At 45.2% G+C, this 12,737-nt stretch overlaps 1 protein-coding gene across 6 annotated transcripts in view; it reads right to left on the bottom strand.

The window, feature by feature from the left end:
• The window catches only part of DTX3 (deltex E3 ubiquitin ligase 3), an 82,258-nt gene that overhangs the window by 37,169 nt on the left and 32,352 nt on the right, over positions 1–12,737 (bottom strand). The window contains exon 3 of one of the 6 annotated variants that reach the window (XM_088465909.1): positions 11,189–11,295. The exons of the other annotated variants lie outside the window; for them this stretch is intronic. The gene's annotated coding sequence lies outside the window, so the exon portion shown is untranslated. The remainder of the gene's footprint in view (positions 1–11,188; positions 11,296–12,737) is intronic. 6 annotated transcript variants of the gene reach the window in all.

Raw genomic sequence — 12,737 nt, 5'->3', positions numbered from 1 at the left:
GATCTCCTGCACCGAGGGTAATGAGGACAGGTATGAAAGCAAAGGTATGTATAGCAGCAGTGTGGTCACAGATCCATACAACTCAGCTTACGGGTGCATATCTGCATTTTTCCCAGTGCAGGCAATGCGGGTGTAATTATATCCAGCTTCTGTATAACTCTGCATCAGCCATTTCACCTTTAAACTAGGGGTGTGCACCGGACACTTTTCGTGTTTTGTGTTTTGGTTTTGGATCTGGATCTTTCTTCGTGTTTTGGATCTGGATTGGTTTTGCCAAAACCACCCTTCCGTGTTTTGGGTTCTGGGTTTTGTGTTTTGGATCTGGATTTTTTCTTAAAAAATAAAAAAAAAACGCTAAAATCACATAAATGGGCCTTTTTTTGTTCCTACGCTATTAATAACCCCAATAACATTAATTTCCACTCATTTCCACTCTATTCTGAACACCTCACACCTCACAATATTGTTTTTAGGCCAAAAGGTTGTACCGAGGAAGCTGGATGACTATGCTAAGCGACACAAGGGGGCGGCACAAACACGTGGCCCATCTAGGAGTGGCACTGCAGTGGCAGACAGGAAGCCAATCAGCGTTATGGTGCCCATTTGCATGTAGCACGAACCCGGGAGATCCGTGCTACATGCATCTGTGTGATTGGCACAGAGCAATGACAGGTCCGTGAGACCCGTCTGTGCTGCTGTGGTAAAAAAAAAAAAAAAAAACCTGTGTAAAAAAAGAAAAAAATGGCGTGCACCCCCCCAAAAAAGAGCAACCAGCCCCGGGCATTAGTAACCCAGTGCTGGGTGTGCTTAAATACAGGGGACAAACGACGTAGGGGTCCCCTGTACTTAAGCACAACCAGCACCGGGCTAGTCAGAACCAGCGCTGGTTGCCAAAATACGGGGGACAAACGACGTAGGGGTCCCCTGTATTCTGCGCAACCAGCTCTGGGCTCTGATCCGGTCCTGGTTCTGGAAATATAGGGGACAAAAAATGAGTAGGGTTCCCCTGTATGTTCCAGAACCAGCACTGGACTTTTTCTAGCGGGGGGCTGATGCCACAGCCAGGGGAGCCCTTTCACAGGGCCCCCCAGCCGCAGCATCAACCCTGACCGCTAGTCAGCCCAGGCCGGGGATCCCTGGAGAGCTGGGGACCCCCCCAATAAAGGGGTCACCCTCTCCAGGGCACCCCAGGCCCAGGCTGATAGCCCGGGGCTATCCCCGCCACCCCTGGTGGCGGTGGGTGGCGGGTTGATTGTGTGGTGTGGTGTAAATAAAGAATATCAAACATTGTCTTTACAAGTAGAACTGCAAGTCCCAGCTAGCCTGCCCCGCATGCTGGTACTTGGAGAACCACAAGTACCAGCATGCAGGGCATTAAGGGCCCACTAGTACCTGTAGTTCACCTGTAAAAAAAATGTTTAAAAAAACACAGGACACACACACCGTGACAGTATAAGTTTATTAAACATACATACACACACACACATGTACACATACTCACCTATGTAACCTGTAGCATCGGTCCACTTGTCCGGTAAAGTATCCCTAGGGGACCTGTGAAAAAAAACATACTCACCATCTCCTATGCGAGGTTCTGTCCTCTTCGTTCCAAAGTAGGCATCCCCGGACTTGGCAAAAAAAAAAAACGAAAACGCGATCCACGAACTTAGTACCGTTCTATAGAATGGTACTTCCCGAATGAGAGCTTAGCGGCGGGGTATCACCATGGAAACCCCGCTGCTAAGCGTTCATTGGCTGAGAGAGGTCATCTCCCGTCTCTCAGCCAATGAACGGCTCCCTCCATTGTAGTCAATGGTGGGAACCGCAGGGTAAACTTTAATAACCTTGCGGCTCCCAGCATTGACTACAATGGAGGGAGCCGTTCATTGGCTGAGAGAGACGGGAGATGGCCTCTCTCAGCCAATGAACGCTTAGCAGCGGGGTTTCCATGGTGATACCCCGCCGCTAAGCTCTCATTCGGGAAGTACCGTTCTATAGAACGGTACTAAGTTCGTGGATCGCGTTTTCGTTTTTTTTTTTTTGCCAAGTCCGGGGATGCCTACTTTGGAACGAAGAGGACAGAACCTCGCATAGGAGATGGTGAGTATGTTTTTTTTCACAGGTCCCCTATGGATACTTTACCGGACAAGTGGACCGATGCTACAGGGTTACATAGGTGAGTATGTGTACATGTGTGTGTGTGTGTGTGTGTGTATGTATGTTTAATAAACTTATACTGTCACGGTGTGTGTGTCCTGTGTTTTTTTTAAACATTTTTTTACAGGTGAACTACAGGTACTAGTGGGCCCTTAATGCCCTGCATGCTGGTACTTGTGGTTCTCCAAGTACCAGCATGCGGGGCAGGCTTGCTGGGACTTGCAGTTCTACTTGTAAAGACAATGTTTGATATTCTTTATTTACACCACACCACACAATCAACCCGCCACCCACCGCCACCAGGGGTGGCGGGGATAGCCCCGGGCTATCAGCCTGGGCCTGGGGTGCCCTGGAGAGGGTGACCCCTTTATTGGGGGGGTCCCCAGCTCTCCAGGGATCCCCGGCCTGGGCTGACTAGCGGTCAGGGCTGATGCTGCGGCTGGGGGGCCCGGTGAAAGGGCTCCCCTGGCTGTGGCATCAGCCCCCCGCTAGAAAAAGTCCAGTGCTGGTTCTGGAACATACAGGGGAACCCTACTCATTTTTTTCCCCTGTATTTCCAGAACCAGGACCGGATCAGAGCCCAGAGCTGGTTGCGCAGAATACGGGGGACCCCTACGTCGTTTGTCCCCCGTATTTTGGCAACCAGCTCTGGTTCTGACTAGCCCGGTGCTGGTTGTGTTTAAGTACAGGGGACCCCTATGTCGTTTGTCCCCTGTATTTAAGCACACCCAGCACTGGGTCACTAATGCCCGGGGCTGGTTGCTCTTTTTTTGGGGGGGGGGCACGCCATTTTTTTCTCTTTTTACACAGGTTTTTTTTTTTTTATTTACCACAGCAGCACAGACGGGTCTCACGGACCCGTTAGTGCTCTGTGTCAATGACACAGATGCAAGTAGCACGGATGTCCTGGTCCGTGCGTGCATCTGTGTCATTGAAATACACAGCAGCACAGACGGGTCTCACTGACCCATCTGTGCTCTGTGTCACTGTCAATCACACAGATGCATGTAGCACGGATCTCACGAGTCCGTGCTACATGCAAATGAGCACCATAATGCTGATTGGCTGAGAGCCGTGACAGACGGCTCTGTCAGCCAATCAGCACTTTGCCCATTAAAGGCAAAGGCATTTTTTTTTAAATGGCCGCTCGAGGCAAAACCTCGAGATCCGACAGCAGATCTCGAGGTTTTGCCTCGGGAGAGGGATCCGGGGCAGACAGGGAGATCCGAGCTTGGGCTCGGATCGCCCCGGATCCCCGAAGTTCGGGTGGGTTCGGTTCTCAGGGAACCGAACCCGCTCATCCCTACTTTAAACGCTCTCAGTAAACCCATGTTTTTATTACAGCTTACAATACTCCAACCTACACGGGTTATTCTCTTTATGTAAAGTGTTTCATTTAAAATGTAAGTTTCATTCATGTGCAAACAACATATATTTACTTTCAACAATATTGTTCCTGTTACCCTGCAACCACAAATCTATTGCTGAGAAAATTATTTATTGAATTCCTGTAATGTTATAGAGCAGGCATGTCAAACTTGCGGCCTGCGAGCCACATGCGGCCTGAATAAACATTTTATGTGGCCCAACAGTGTGGATCCAAATACATATACTATGCGGCCCAGTCACCCCTGCAGCAATCGGAGCTCGGACTTGGCCGCATAATATTTGTGTTTACTCTATTTAAAACTGCGAACGCTGGTCTCTTCAGCGATCAGAGACTAAAGAAGCCTATGATCGCTTTAGGGGCCAGCGTTCCCAGTGATGCAGTTCGTGGGTGAGCAGGTGACGTCATGATGTCACCCGCGATGAGAGGTCAGTGGCAGCATCTATGCAGGAGCGCTGACAGCGTGGACTAGAGCGGTGCCCATTGGCCAGCGTGAAGACAGGTAAGTACTGGACAGGGGTGTGGGGCCTGTTCTACACTGGGAGGGGGCACAGTATAAGGGGCACAACATAAGGGGCTCTAAGAGGGGCATTACTGGGGGCACAACATAAGGGGCACTACTAGGGGCATTACTGGAGGCACAACATAAGGGGCACTACTAGGGGCATTAATGGGGGCACAACATAAGGGGCACTACTAGGGGCATTACTAGGGGCAGTGCATAATGGGCACTACTGGCGGCACTGCATAAAGGGCACTACAGGGGGCATTGCATAAGGGGCTCTTATACAGGGGCCATTGCATAATGGGCAAAAGTACAGTGGCATTGCATAAGGGGCACTAATATAGGGGGCATTGCATAATGGGATCTAATACAGGGGGCATTGCATAATGGGCACAACTGTAGGGGGCATTGCATAAGGGGCTTTAATACAGGGGGCATTGCATAAAGGGCACTACTACAGGGGGCACTGCATTGGTTTTTATTAATAATAAACATTTCAAAATTGCACAGAAGACTTTTTATTTTTCTTGCAGCCCACACACTCTTAGGGGTTAATTTACTAAGATTTGAGTTTGGGTGAGTTTGCAAACTCACTTGAGTTTAGGCATGTTTTTCATCTCACAAATTTACTAAAGACAAACTCGAGTGAGTTTGGCAGTAAGTTCTGTCTTTTCACTGTTAAAACTCATGTGAGATTGCAAACTCGAAAAAACTCACCATCGGCCAAAATAGGACGTACTTTACATCAGGCTTGCCTACCCTCCCGATTTAGCCGGGAGCCTCCCGATTTTCGGGTGCCGCTCCCGGCCCCCCGGAAAGGCAGGCAAGCCTCCCGAAAGCCTCCGACCCTCCCAATATCCCCCCTGAAAAAACTAGAAAGCTCCGCAGCGGGGGGGCCAGTGACGTGATTCGAGCTGAATCACGTCATCGTGGCCCCGCCCCCTGCTTCACAATGCCAAAAATAACGGCATTGTGAAGCGGGGGCGGAGCCACGATGACGCGATCGTGCGGCCCTGCCCCAATGGGACACCAAATGGCCGGCACCGCCACCCCCTCCGCTGTTAGCTGACAATCAGCTCCCTCCCGGAAGGCTGGAGCTGATTGTCGGCAAGTATGCTTTACATGAAAAAGATGCAACTTGCAAATTTACTAAGAATCGAGTTTCCAAACTCGTGTGAGATTGTAGCAAACTCACTGTGAAATAGAAGTTTCAAATAGACCACCTCCTGAGCTGCGAGTTTGGCAGAAACATACACAGATCAGTGTGATTTGTGTATGTTTCTGCCTGTATACCTAATATAAAGTGTTTTTATTTGAAAAAAAATGACATAGGGTCCCCTCCCTAAAGTATAAGCAGCCCCGGACTTGCCAGTCAGTCCTGGTTCCTAAAATTACGCTGAAAAAAAATTAGTAGGGTTCCACCGTAATTTAAGAACCAGCACCAGGCTGCAGGGCCAGTCCTGATTTTAAATATAGGGGGGGAAAAACTGCGTAGGGTACCCCCTATGTTTAAAACCAGCACCGGACCAAACCGACCGGGGTGTAATGCCACAGCCTGGAGACCCTTTCACTGGGGCTCTGTGGCCAAAGCATTACAACCCCAAGCTGGTCAGGCCAAGGCGGGGATCTCAGGGGAGGTGGCTGATTGGCTCCTGCAACTGACAGTTCCCACGTGGGCTCTACAATTAGCGGTCACTGATTGGCTGGCGGCTCCAGACTCACTGTCAGTCGTGTGCCGGTTAGCGCTGTAGGTGGTCACACACATGCTTCGGGAGAGGGGGGACCCGTTCTTGGCGGGGCCCCCACCTCCCGTGAGATCCCCGGCTTGGGGTTGTAATGCTTTGGCCACGGAACCCCGGTGAAAGGGTCTCTGGGCTATGGCATTACACCCCGGTCGGTTTGGTCGGTGCTGGTTTTAAACATAGGGGGTACCCTACGCAATGTTTTTCCCCCTATATTTAAAACCAAGACTGGCAAACTCGAATCTTAGTAAATTTACCCCTTAGACCTTGAATAATCGGCCCGGTTGGTATTTTGAGTTTGGCATGCCTGTTTTAGAGTAAACAAATCATATTATATTTGCTCTATAAGCTTGTTTCAGGAAAATAAAGTGGTTGGACAAAAAAAGTAAGGGTGAAAATATTATTCAAAAGGCACTTTATTGGTTTCAGGAAATCCCAGAAAATCCTTATTTAATCTAAAGAACTGAACAACTGCTTAATGTCACAGGTATCCAACCAATACTACCCACACTAATGCATGCTCAACATGGTTGGATACGGGATCTCGGCGGTCAGTATGTCGGCAGTCAGAATACTGAAGGCAACATTCTGACAGTCAGAACTCTGACCTAATTAGCTAAGTTTCCTAACCCTCCCCCTAAACCTAACCCAAGTTTCCCGTAGCCTAACCCTAACCCTCCCTGCAGCCTAACCATAACCCTCCCACCAGGACCATCTTAACAGCAACAGTGCCTAACCCCAAACCTAGCCCTACCCCTAACTCTAATACTTACCGTCGGGATGCCGGCAGTTGGGATTCTGGAATCGGGATTCCGACTGCTGTCGGGATTCTGGCACGAATATTCTAAGTGCCAACATCTTGACCACCAGGTTGGTAACTACATCCCGCTCACAACTGTCCCAATTTCCAGTAAGAGCCACACTCACTCCTGTTCTGCTCTGTCGTCTGGCAATTAGAATTTAAGCTCTCTTATGAGCAGGGCCCTCCCAACCCTTTGTTTTAATTTCTACATTTATTTTGTTTAGCTTCTATGCCCATTTTATGCATGTACTGTTTTCCCACTGTCCAGTACTGTGTGGCATACAAATCAACAACATAAACAATAATATTATTTCGAGCCATTCAGTCCAACCGCTCTCTTTCCTACAGCTATGCCCAAAGTGCAATACTTCTGTCAGTCACACAATTGCTTTAAGTATTTGTGGTCTACACTGGGAAGAGGAAAAACTCCCATGTAACACATAGCTTCTGCTTTATATTGGGATATGTAAGCCAAATTTACAGTAGATAGCAGTTAAATGTTCTTATAAAACCAAACTTGATAGGTCTAAAATTGGATTAGCTTCAGGGATAACACATTTCACTGTTCATCTTTGGTTCTCACAGTGTAAAATAAATGTATAAATGAATTACTGCTGTTGAAAAGAAATCCATCTTGTGCTGGAATTTTGTCCTACTGCCGGCATTTCATATCGTTTTCCCATATACTGGAACTGTAAATTATTAGTTCAGTGATAACCAGAGGGGCTATAAAAGGTCATTTACTAAGGTACAAAACATCTGGGGGCACGGAGCTATTTTATTCCCACAAATGTGCATATTTCCTACTTAATACATCAACAGTGCACACCCACATTTCAGCTCTGGGACTTGACCTTGGAAAACTAATTTGCAACTATGTTTGTGGGACTGCAGGTCGTCCTGGAAATTTGTACTTTAGGTTTCTACACTTAATTAAGTTCAACTTTTATCTATTTTCCTGCAATACTGATCAGGTTAGCCCAGTTATAATATTAATCATGTAAGGGGACATACAGAGTGGCTTTATGTGACACTTTTTTCATGTAATGTTGATTACAATACACAGAGAAACACACATTCCCATTGAGAGAATAAATCAATGACTATTTGTCACAATCTCAGAGGCCATATTACATTTCAGTATATTTTGGGAGAGAATAATGCTCTGCCAGCCACTTTACACCCATGTAATTGTGTATTCTTCGCCCCTATAACTCCATTTAATAAATGTCATCCCACAAAACTAAAATTAGGGTTTTTTTTGCATATCAGATCATAATTAGCCCACTAATGTGCCTAGTTACCGATGAAGGGACAAACATAATCACTCTGTCCATCACATCTTACCAGCAGATATACAAGGCCATAACAGTTGGAGAATTCAAGCAAAATGGTATAGGCACTGAGAAAGGCCATATATTACACAGGTAGACAAGGTGGGTGAAGACAGGAGATAGGACTGAGGTCTTTGGTCCTGAGAGCTTACAGTTTAATGCGGAGGGGCAATGAAGAGACTAGAGGTGGAGGTGGTGAACAATGTGGGAGTAGGGTTGTTGAGGAAGTGAGAGTGTAGTTAGGAGGAAGCCATATAGGCTTTGATGAACAGGTATATTTTATGAGAGTGTTTGAAGCATTGCAGGGAGGTGGAGTGTCTGACTAGATGGGGCAGTGTGTTCCATAAGCTGTGGAGAAGCATAGGGGAAGCCTTGTACGCAGGAGTGTGATGTAATCATCTGTCTATTCGTGTCTATATGATATATTCAGATTTTGGCAAAGAGAGGGGAATTAAACAACCATAAGATAAAGTTCAGATGGGCATTTTTAAAAAACCAATCAGCCATTTTATTTATTTCAGTGTGGAAAATGTCCATACTTGTGATATTTTACATTGAATTTGCTTTCGCTGTGCATTTGAATGTTCTCTCCCCTACCTCCCATTTTAAACTTTAGACCAGCTCACCTTGTTCATGGTTTCCCCAGAAATATAGTTTAGTTCAGATCATTTTTACACATGTTCCAGCATACTCTTTATACCTGTTTTTATGTAAGAAAGTTCATATTTTGTTTACATTTCCTTACAAACAGCAATTACTATCCACACTGTTACACATAGGGATGCAGGAAAAAAAAGATGTGTGTGAGAACAGGTTATGTTCATGTTTAACTGTACAGAAGCATAAAGTGGATATAAACACCAGTGTACTCTGTGACCAATGGCTGTAAAGTATATTTGATGCATATTTCAAAATAATCCGTTATAAATCAGAAGCACATTTTTTATTCTATCTATAAGTGTTTCCTATAACCTTATTTATAGATATTAGGAGTTAATAATATAGTGCCTGATTCTGAATCAGGTGCAAATCAAAAATCAAATGCATTGCGGAAATATTGCAGCCTGCGTACACGCTGCAAATAGCAATAGTGGACTGTGCATATGCAGCGCCATATATACACATCTTGACTTAGGAAGCACATTATTCTCTTAGTCAGCAAAGTGTGAATGACCTTCCTGCAGACCTGCTAAGCAGAAGCACATGCTGTGGATTGATGGCAACATACACAGGCGCAAGTCAGTGTTGTTCCATGACCTGCTTGTATCTGATCCCATTAGGAGAACATGGAATTTTGTTTCAGTTGTCTTTAATGTAATTTAAACATGTGAACTCTTTGATGGACATACAATTCCACATTAAAGCACTGTAAATCTATAGATATAACATATATGCTCTTTGATTGTTGCAAAGTTGCTCACATGTGTCTGGCTCTTATAGACAAGATTATGATATAATATGAAAATTCAATAATATAAACCATAAAATATAAATAGGAAATGTCACAGGTTCAAAATGGAACAAAACATATCCTAGTTTTTAATAGAGATGTGCAGGTTCGGTTTTATTCAATTTTATCGCCAAATTATCGAAAGTTCGGATTAGTCCGGATTTCTCTTATTGGCTATCCAAAACACGTGACAGCCGGATAGCCAATAAGATGCCGTTTTTGAGATCCGAACATATCCGAGTAAATCCGAACCGCACATCTCTAGTATTTAACATAGAGATTGAAATACATTTAAAACACTAAAAAGAGCTGTCAAGAAGCAGGGCACTGCTAGTGAGCGTTATTGTACACATTTTCTGCTTCTCCCTGTCTTGATCACATTAGCAGAAGGAGACTCTAAATAACCTGAAAAATCAGGGACCATTTTTCAAGCCCATTTTCATAAAATTATGCAGAAGCATTAGTTTCTGCCTAATTGTATGTATTCCCGCTATATACTAACAGCCTAATGCAGGGGATTTCACAGAAAACTCCTACAATATGCTAATCAGCGGTGCAGATCGCAGCCCCATTATTATCAATGGGGACTACGGTCTGACCCCTAAGCTTCGCTCTTCAAAGTTTTACCCCGCAGGTTTACGCCATACTTAGATGGCGTAAACCACTTTATACTAGGGATGTGCAGGCTCGGATAGGCTCGAATTTGCACACCGAGTTCGGATTTTTCCCTCCAAAAAACGGGACTCAGAAAGAGGCAAAACGTCATCTTGCATGGACAAACATCATCATTCCTGGACAAAAGTTCAGGAATGATGATGTTTGTCCACACAAGATGACGTTTTGCCTCTTTCTGAGTCACATTTTTTGGAGGGAAAAATCCAAACTCGGCGTGTAAATTCGAACCTATCCGAGCCTGCACATCCCTACTTTATACCTATGGAGGCATTCCTGCAGGAGAGGAATCTTACGATCTCTCTGCTGCAGCCTCCATCCAACTCCCGAATTTGACACTGTGCGCATGTGCAGTATCAGATTCCCAGGAGGAGTCATCCCACAAATGTGAAAGACTTGGGATGTAACTCGCAGGGACAGTGGTTATCGCTACCACTGTCCCTGCGAGTTAACTTTAGTACATCGCAGCGGGGATAATAATTTTTTACATGATTATCCCCACTGCGATGTACATCGAAAAAAACGTGGCACTCCCGCAATTCTTTGTACTTAGGTCCTGATTCAGAGGCGCTCGCTATTTGCGAGCGCTCACTCTGAATCAGGGCAGATTTTAAAAAATAAAAAAATCGGCCTCCAGTCCACTCGCATAGCTGTGGGTGACCTCCCACAGCTTGTGCGGGCAGCCTGGCGATGGTCGCAATTATCACGACCATCGGGCTTGTGACGAGACCCTTGTGGTAGGGTCTCATCCACCGCAAGCCCCAGTTAACTTCCTGCTCTAATAGAGCAGGAAGTTCATTACTGACATCACGTGTGATGTTAGTAGGGCCGCCCACAAATGGCAGGCATTCCTTCGGGAACGCCTCCGTTTGTGCAGCCACCCCCCCCGACCCGCCTACAAAACGGTTTGCTGCAAGCCCCGAGCGAGTGAAGTTCTCACTCGCTCCGGGGCTTGCGCACGCCGTGTGTGCGCACTGCCCGGCCATCAACCCGGTCATATCCAGAACAGGGTTCATATCCAGAACAGGGTTGGCCAAGTATTAAAAAAGTACAATTAAAAATTTTAATTATAGAACTGACTCAGCATACTCTATATACTACAAAACTATGACTTTACATGTATGGTAGATGCCTCTTACCTTGAATTTTACAATAAAATGTTTCATTTTTTTTGTCATTAGTTTCACTCTAAGTACTCAATAATCTTGGTCCTTTAGAATCTTTCAGGAACCTGGCAGTTCTGGAACTTTAAAGGGAAATTGCTTAAATTTAGATTTTATTTGATAAAAAAAATTCAATTAATTAAGTCAGTTCTAGGGGGCAAATTTAATAGCCCACAATTTATCAAACCAAAGTTAAAACCATCCTGGTTTAACCATTAAACAAATTGTCACTTTTAATTTAGTGACTATCTTATCGGAATTGCGCCTGCTCCTGCAAATAGCGTGTTATTACATGTTTTAGAGGGTTGTTTTCAGTGTGGTCGAGGTTATTCATTTTATATTTACAAGAAAAGAAACGCCATTGAGTTTGGCTATGCAAGTATGGCTGTCACTAACACTGGCTGGCTCACAGCTCTCAGCATACCATGTGAGCACAGAGGAAGAGGAGTTTTTACATTGAAGACAGAGCTCAAAGGGGCATCCCAAAGCCTGTCTACATCATGTATCATGTGACTGTAGTCAAATTATTCACTAGAAACTCACCAAAACGAAAAAATAGTAATAGTAGCCTAGAAATACAAATCAAGGATACATTTGTATTAGCAAGATCCTTATAATGGCTTGCTACAGAGATTTATTCTGAAGATTTATTCTGAAGAAACACACAATACTTTTATGGGATTGCTGCTTTAAATTGTTGTTTTATGGTGAAATCTATGAACAGTCTGTGATGACATGTAAGCATTATCACATAACAATAAAAAAAACAATAGCTTAAAAGAAAAATACACTTATGTTGCCATGTGACATACGTCATGTGACATATAACAAGGTCTGACAATCCTTAGTGACATCTGCAACCATGGAAACAAGCAGTGCAGTCCAGTTTGTTTCCATGGTCATGGATGTTGCTAAGGAGTGTCCTTGCTTAGGGCCTGATTTAAAGGTGATGTTAATCCCTGTGCAACAGCGTATTTTTACGCAGTGCAAATGCAAATTTATTCTAATGCAACAGCCGATGGATTTCATACAGAGACATCCACCGACACAGGGTTAGAATACCAACACTCATCGGTCAGTATTCTAACCCCCCCCCTCTACCTACCCCTAACCCTTCCTCCCCGATGCCTGAACCTAACCTTCTCCCTAGTGCATAGACCTAACTTCCCCCTCCCCGCACCCTAAACCTAACCCTTCCCCCTTAGTGCCTAACTCTAACCCTCCCCCTAGTGTCTAAGCCTACCCCCTAACCCTCTCCCTAACCCCACTACTTACCGTCTGGATGTCGGTGCCGGGATTCTGACAGGTGTTGGGATACCTGCGCCGGCATTCTTAGTGCAGGCATCTCGACTATCAGGATTTTGGCCGGATCCCATTTGTTCCTTAAAGTCCCTTTATTTTTTTCTAATTTCTACTTATTTTACTTTTTAACAAACTTTAGTTTAAATTTTTGGTGAATCTGGAACGGAGTTGGAGGCTCATGCATGCAATTCCTGGCACCTAACTGGCCTGGCAAGCGCTAAGA

This window comes from Taudactylus pleione, unplaced genomic scaffold, assembly GCF_031769625.1.
Source record: "Taudactylus pleione unplaced genomic scaffold, aTauple2 ptg000065l, whole genome shotgun sequence".
Classification (NCBI taxonomy): Eukaryota; Metazoa; Chordata; class Amphibia; order Anura; family Myobatrachidae; genus Taudactylus; species Taudactylus pleione.
The sequence above is the reverse complement of the archived record's forward strand: the minus strand, read 5'-3'. Positions and strand labels throughout refer to the sequence as shown.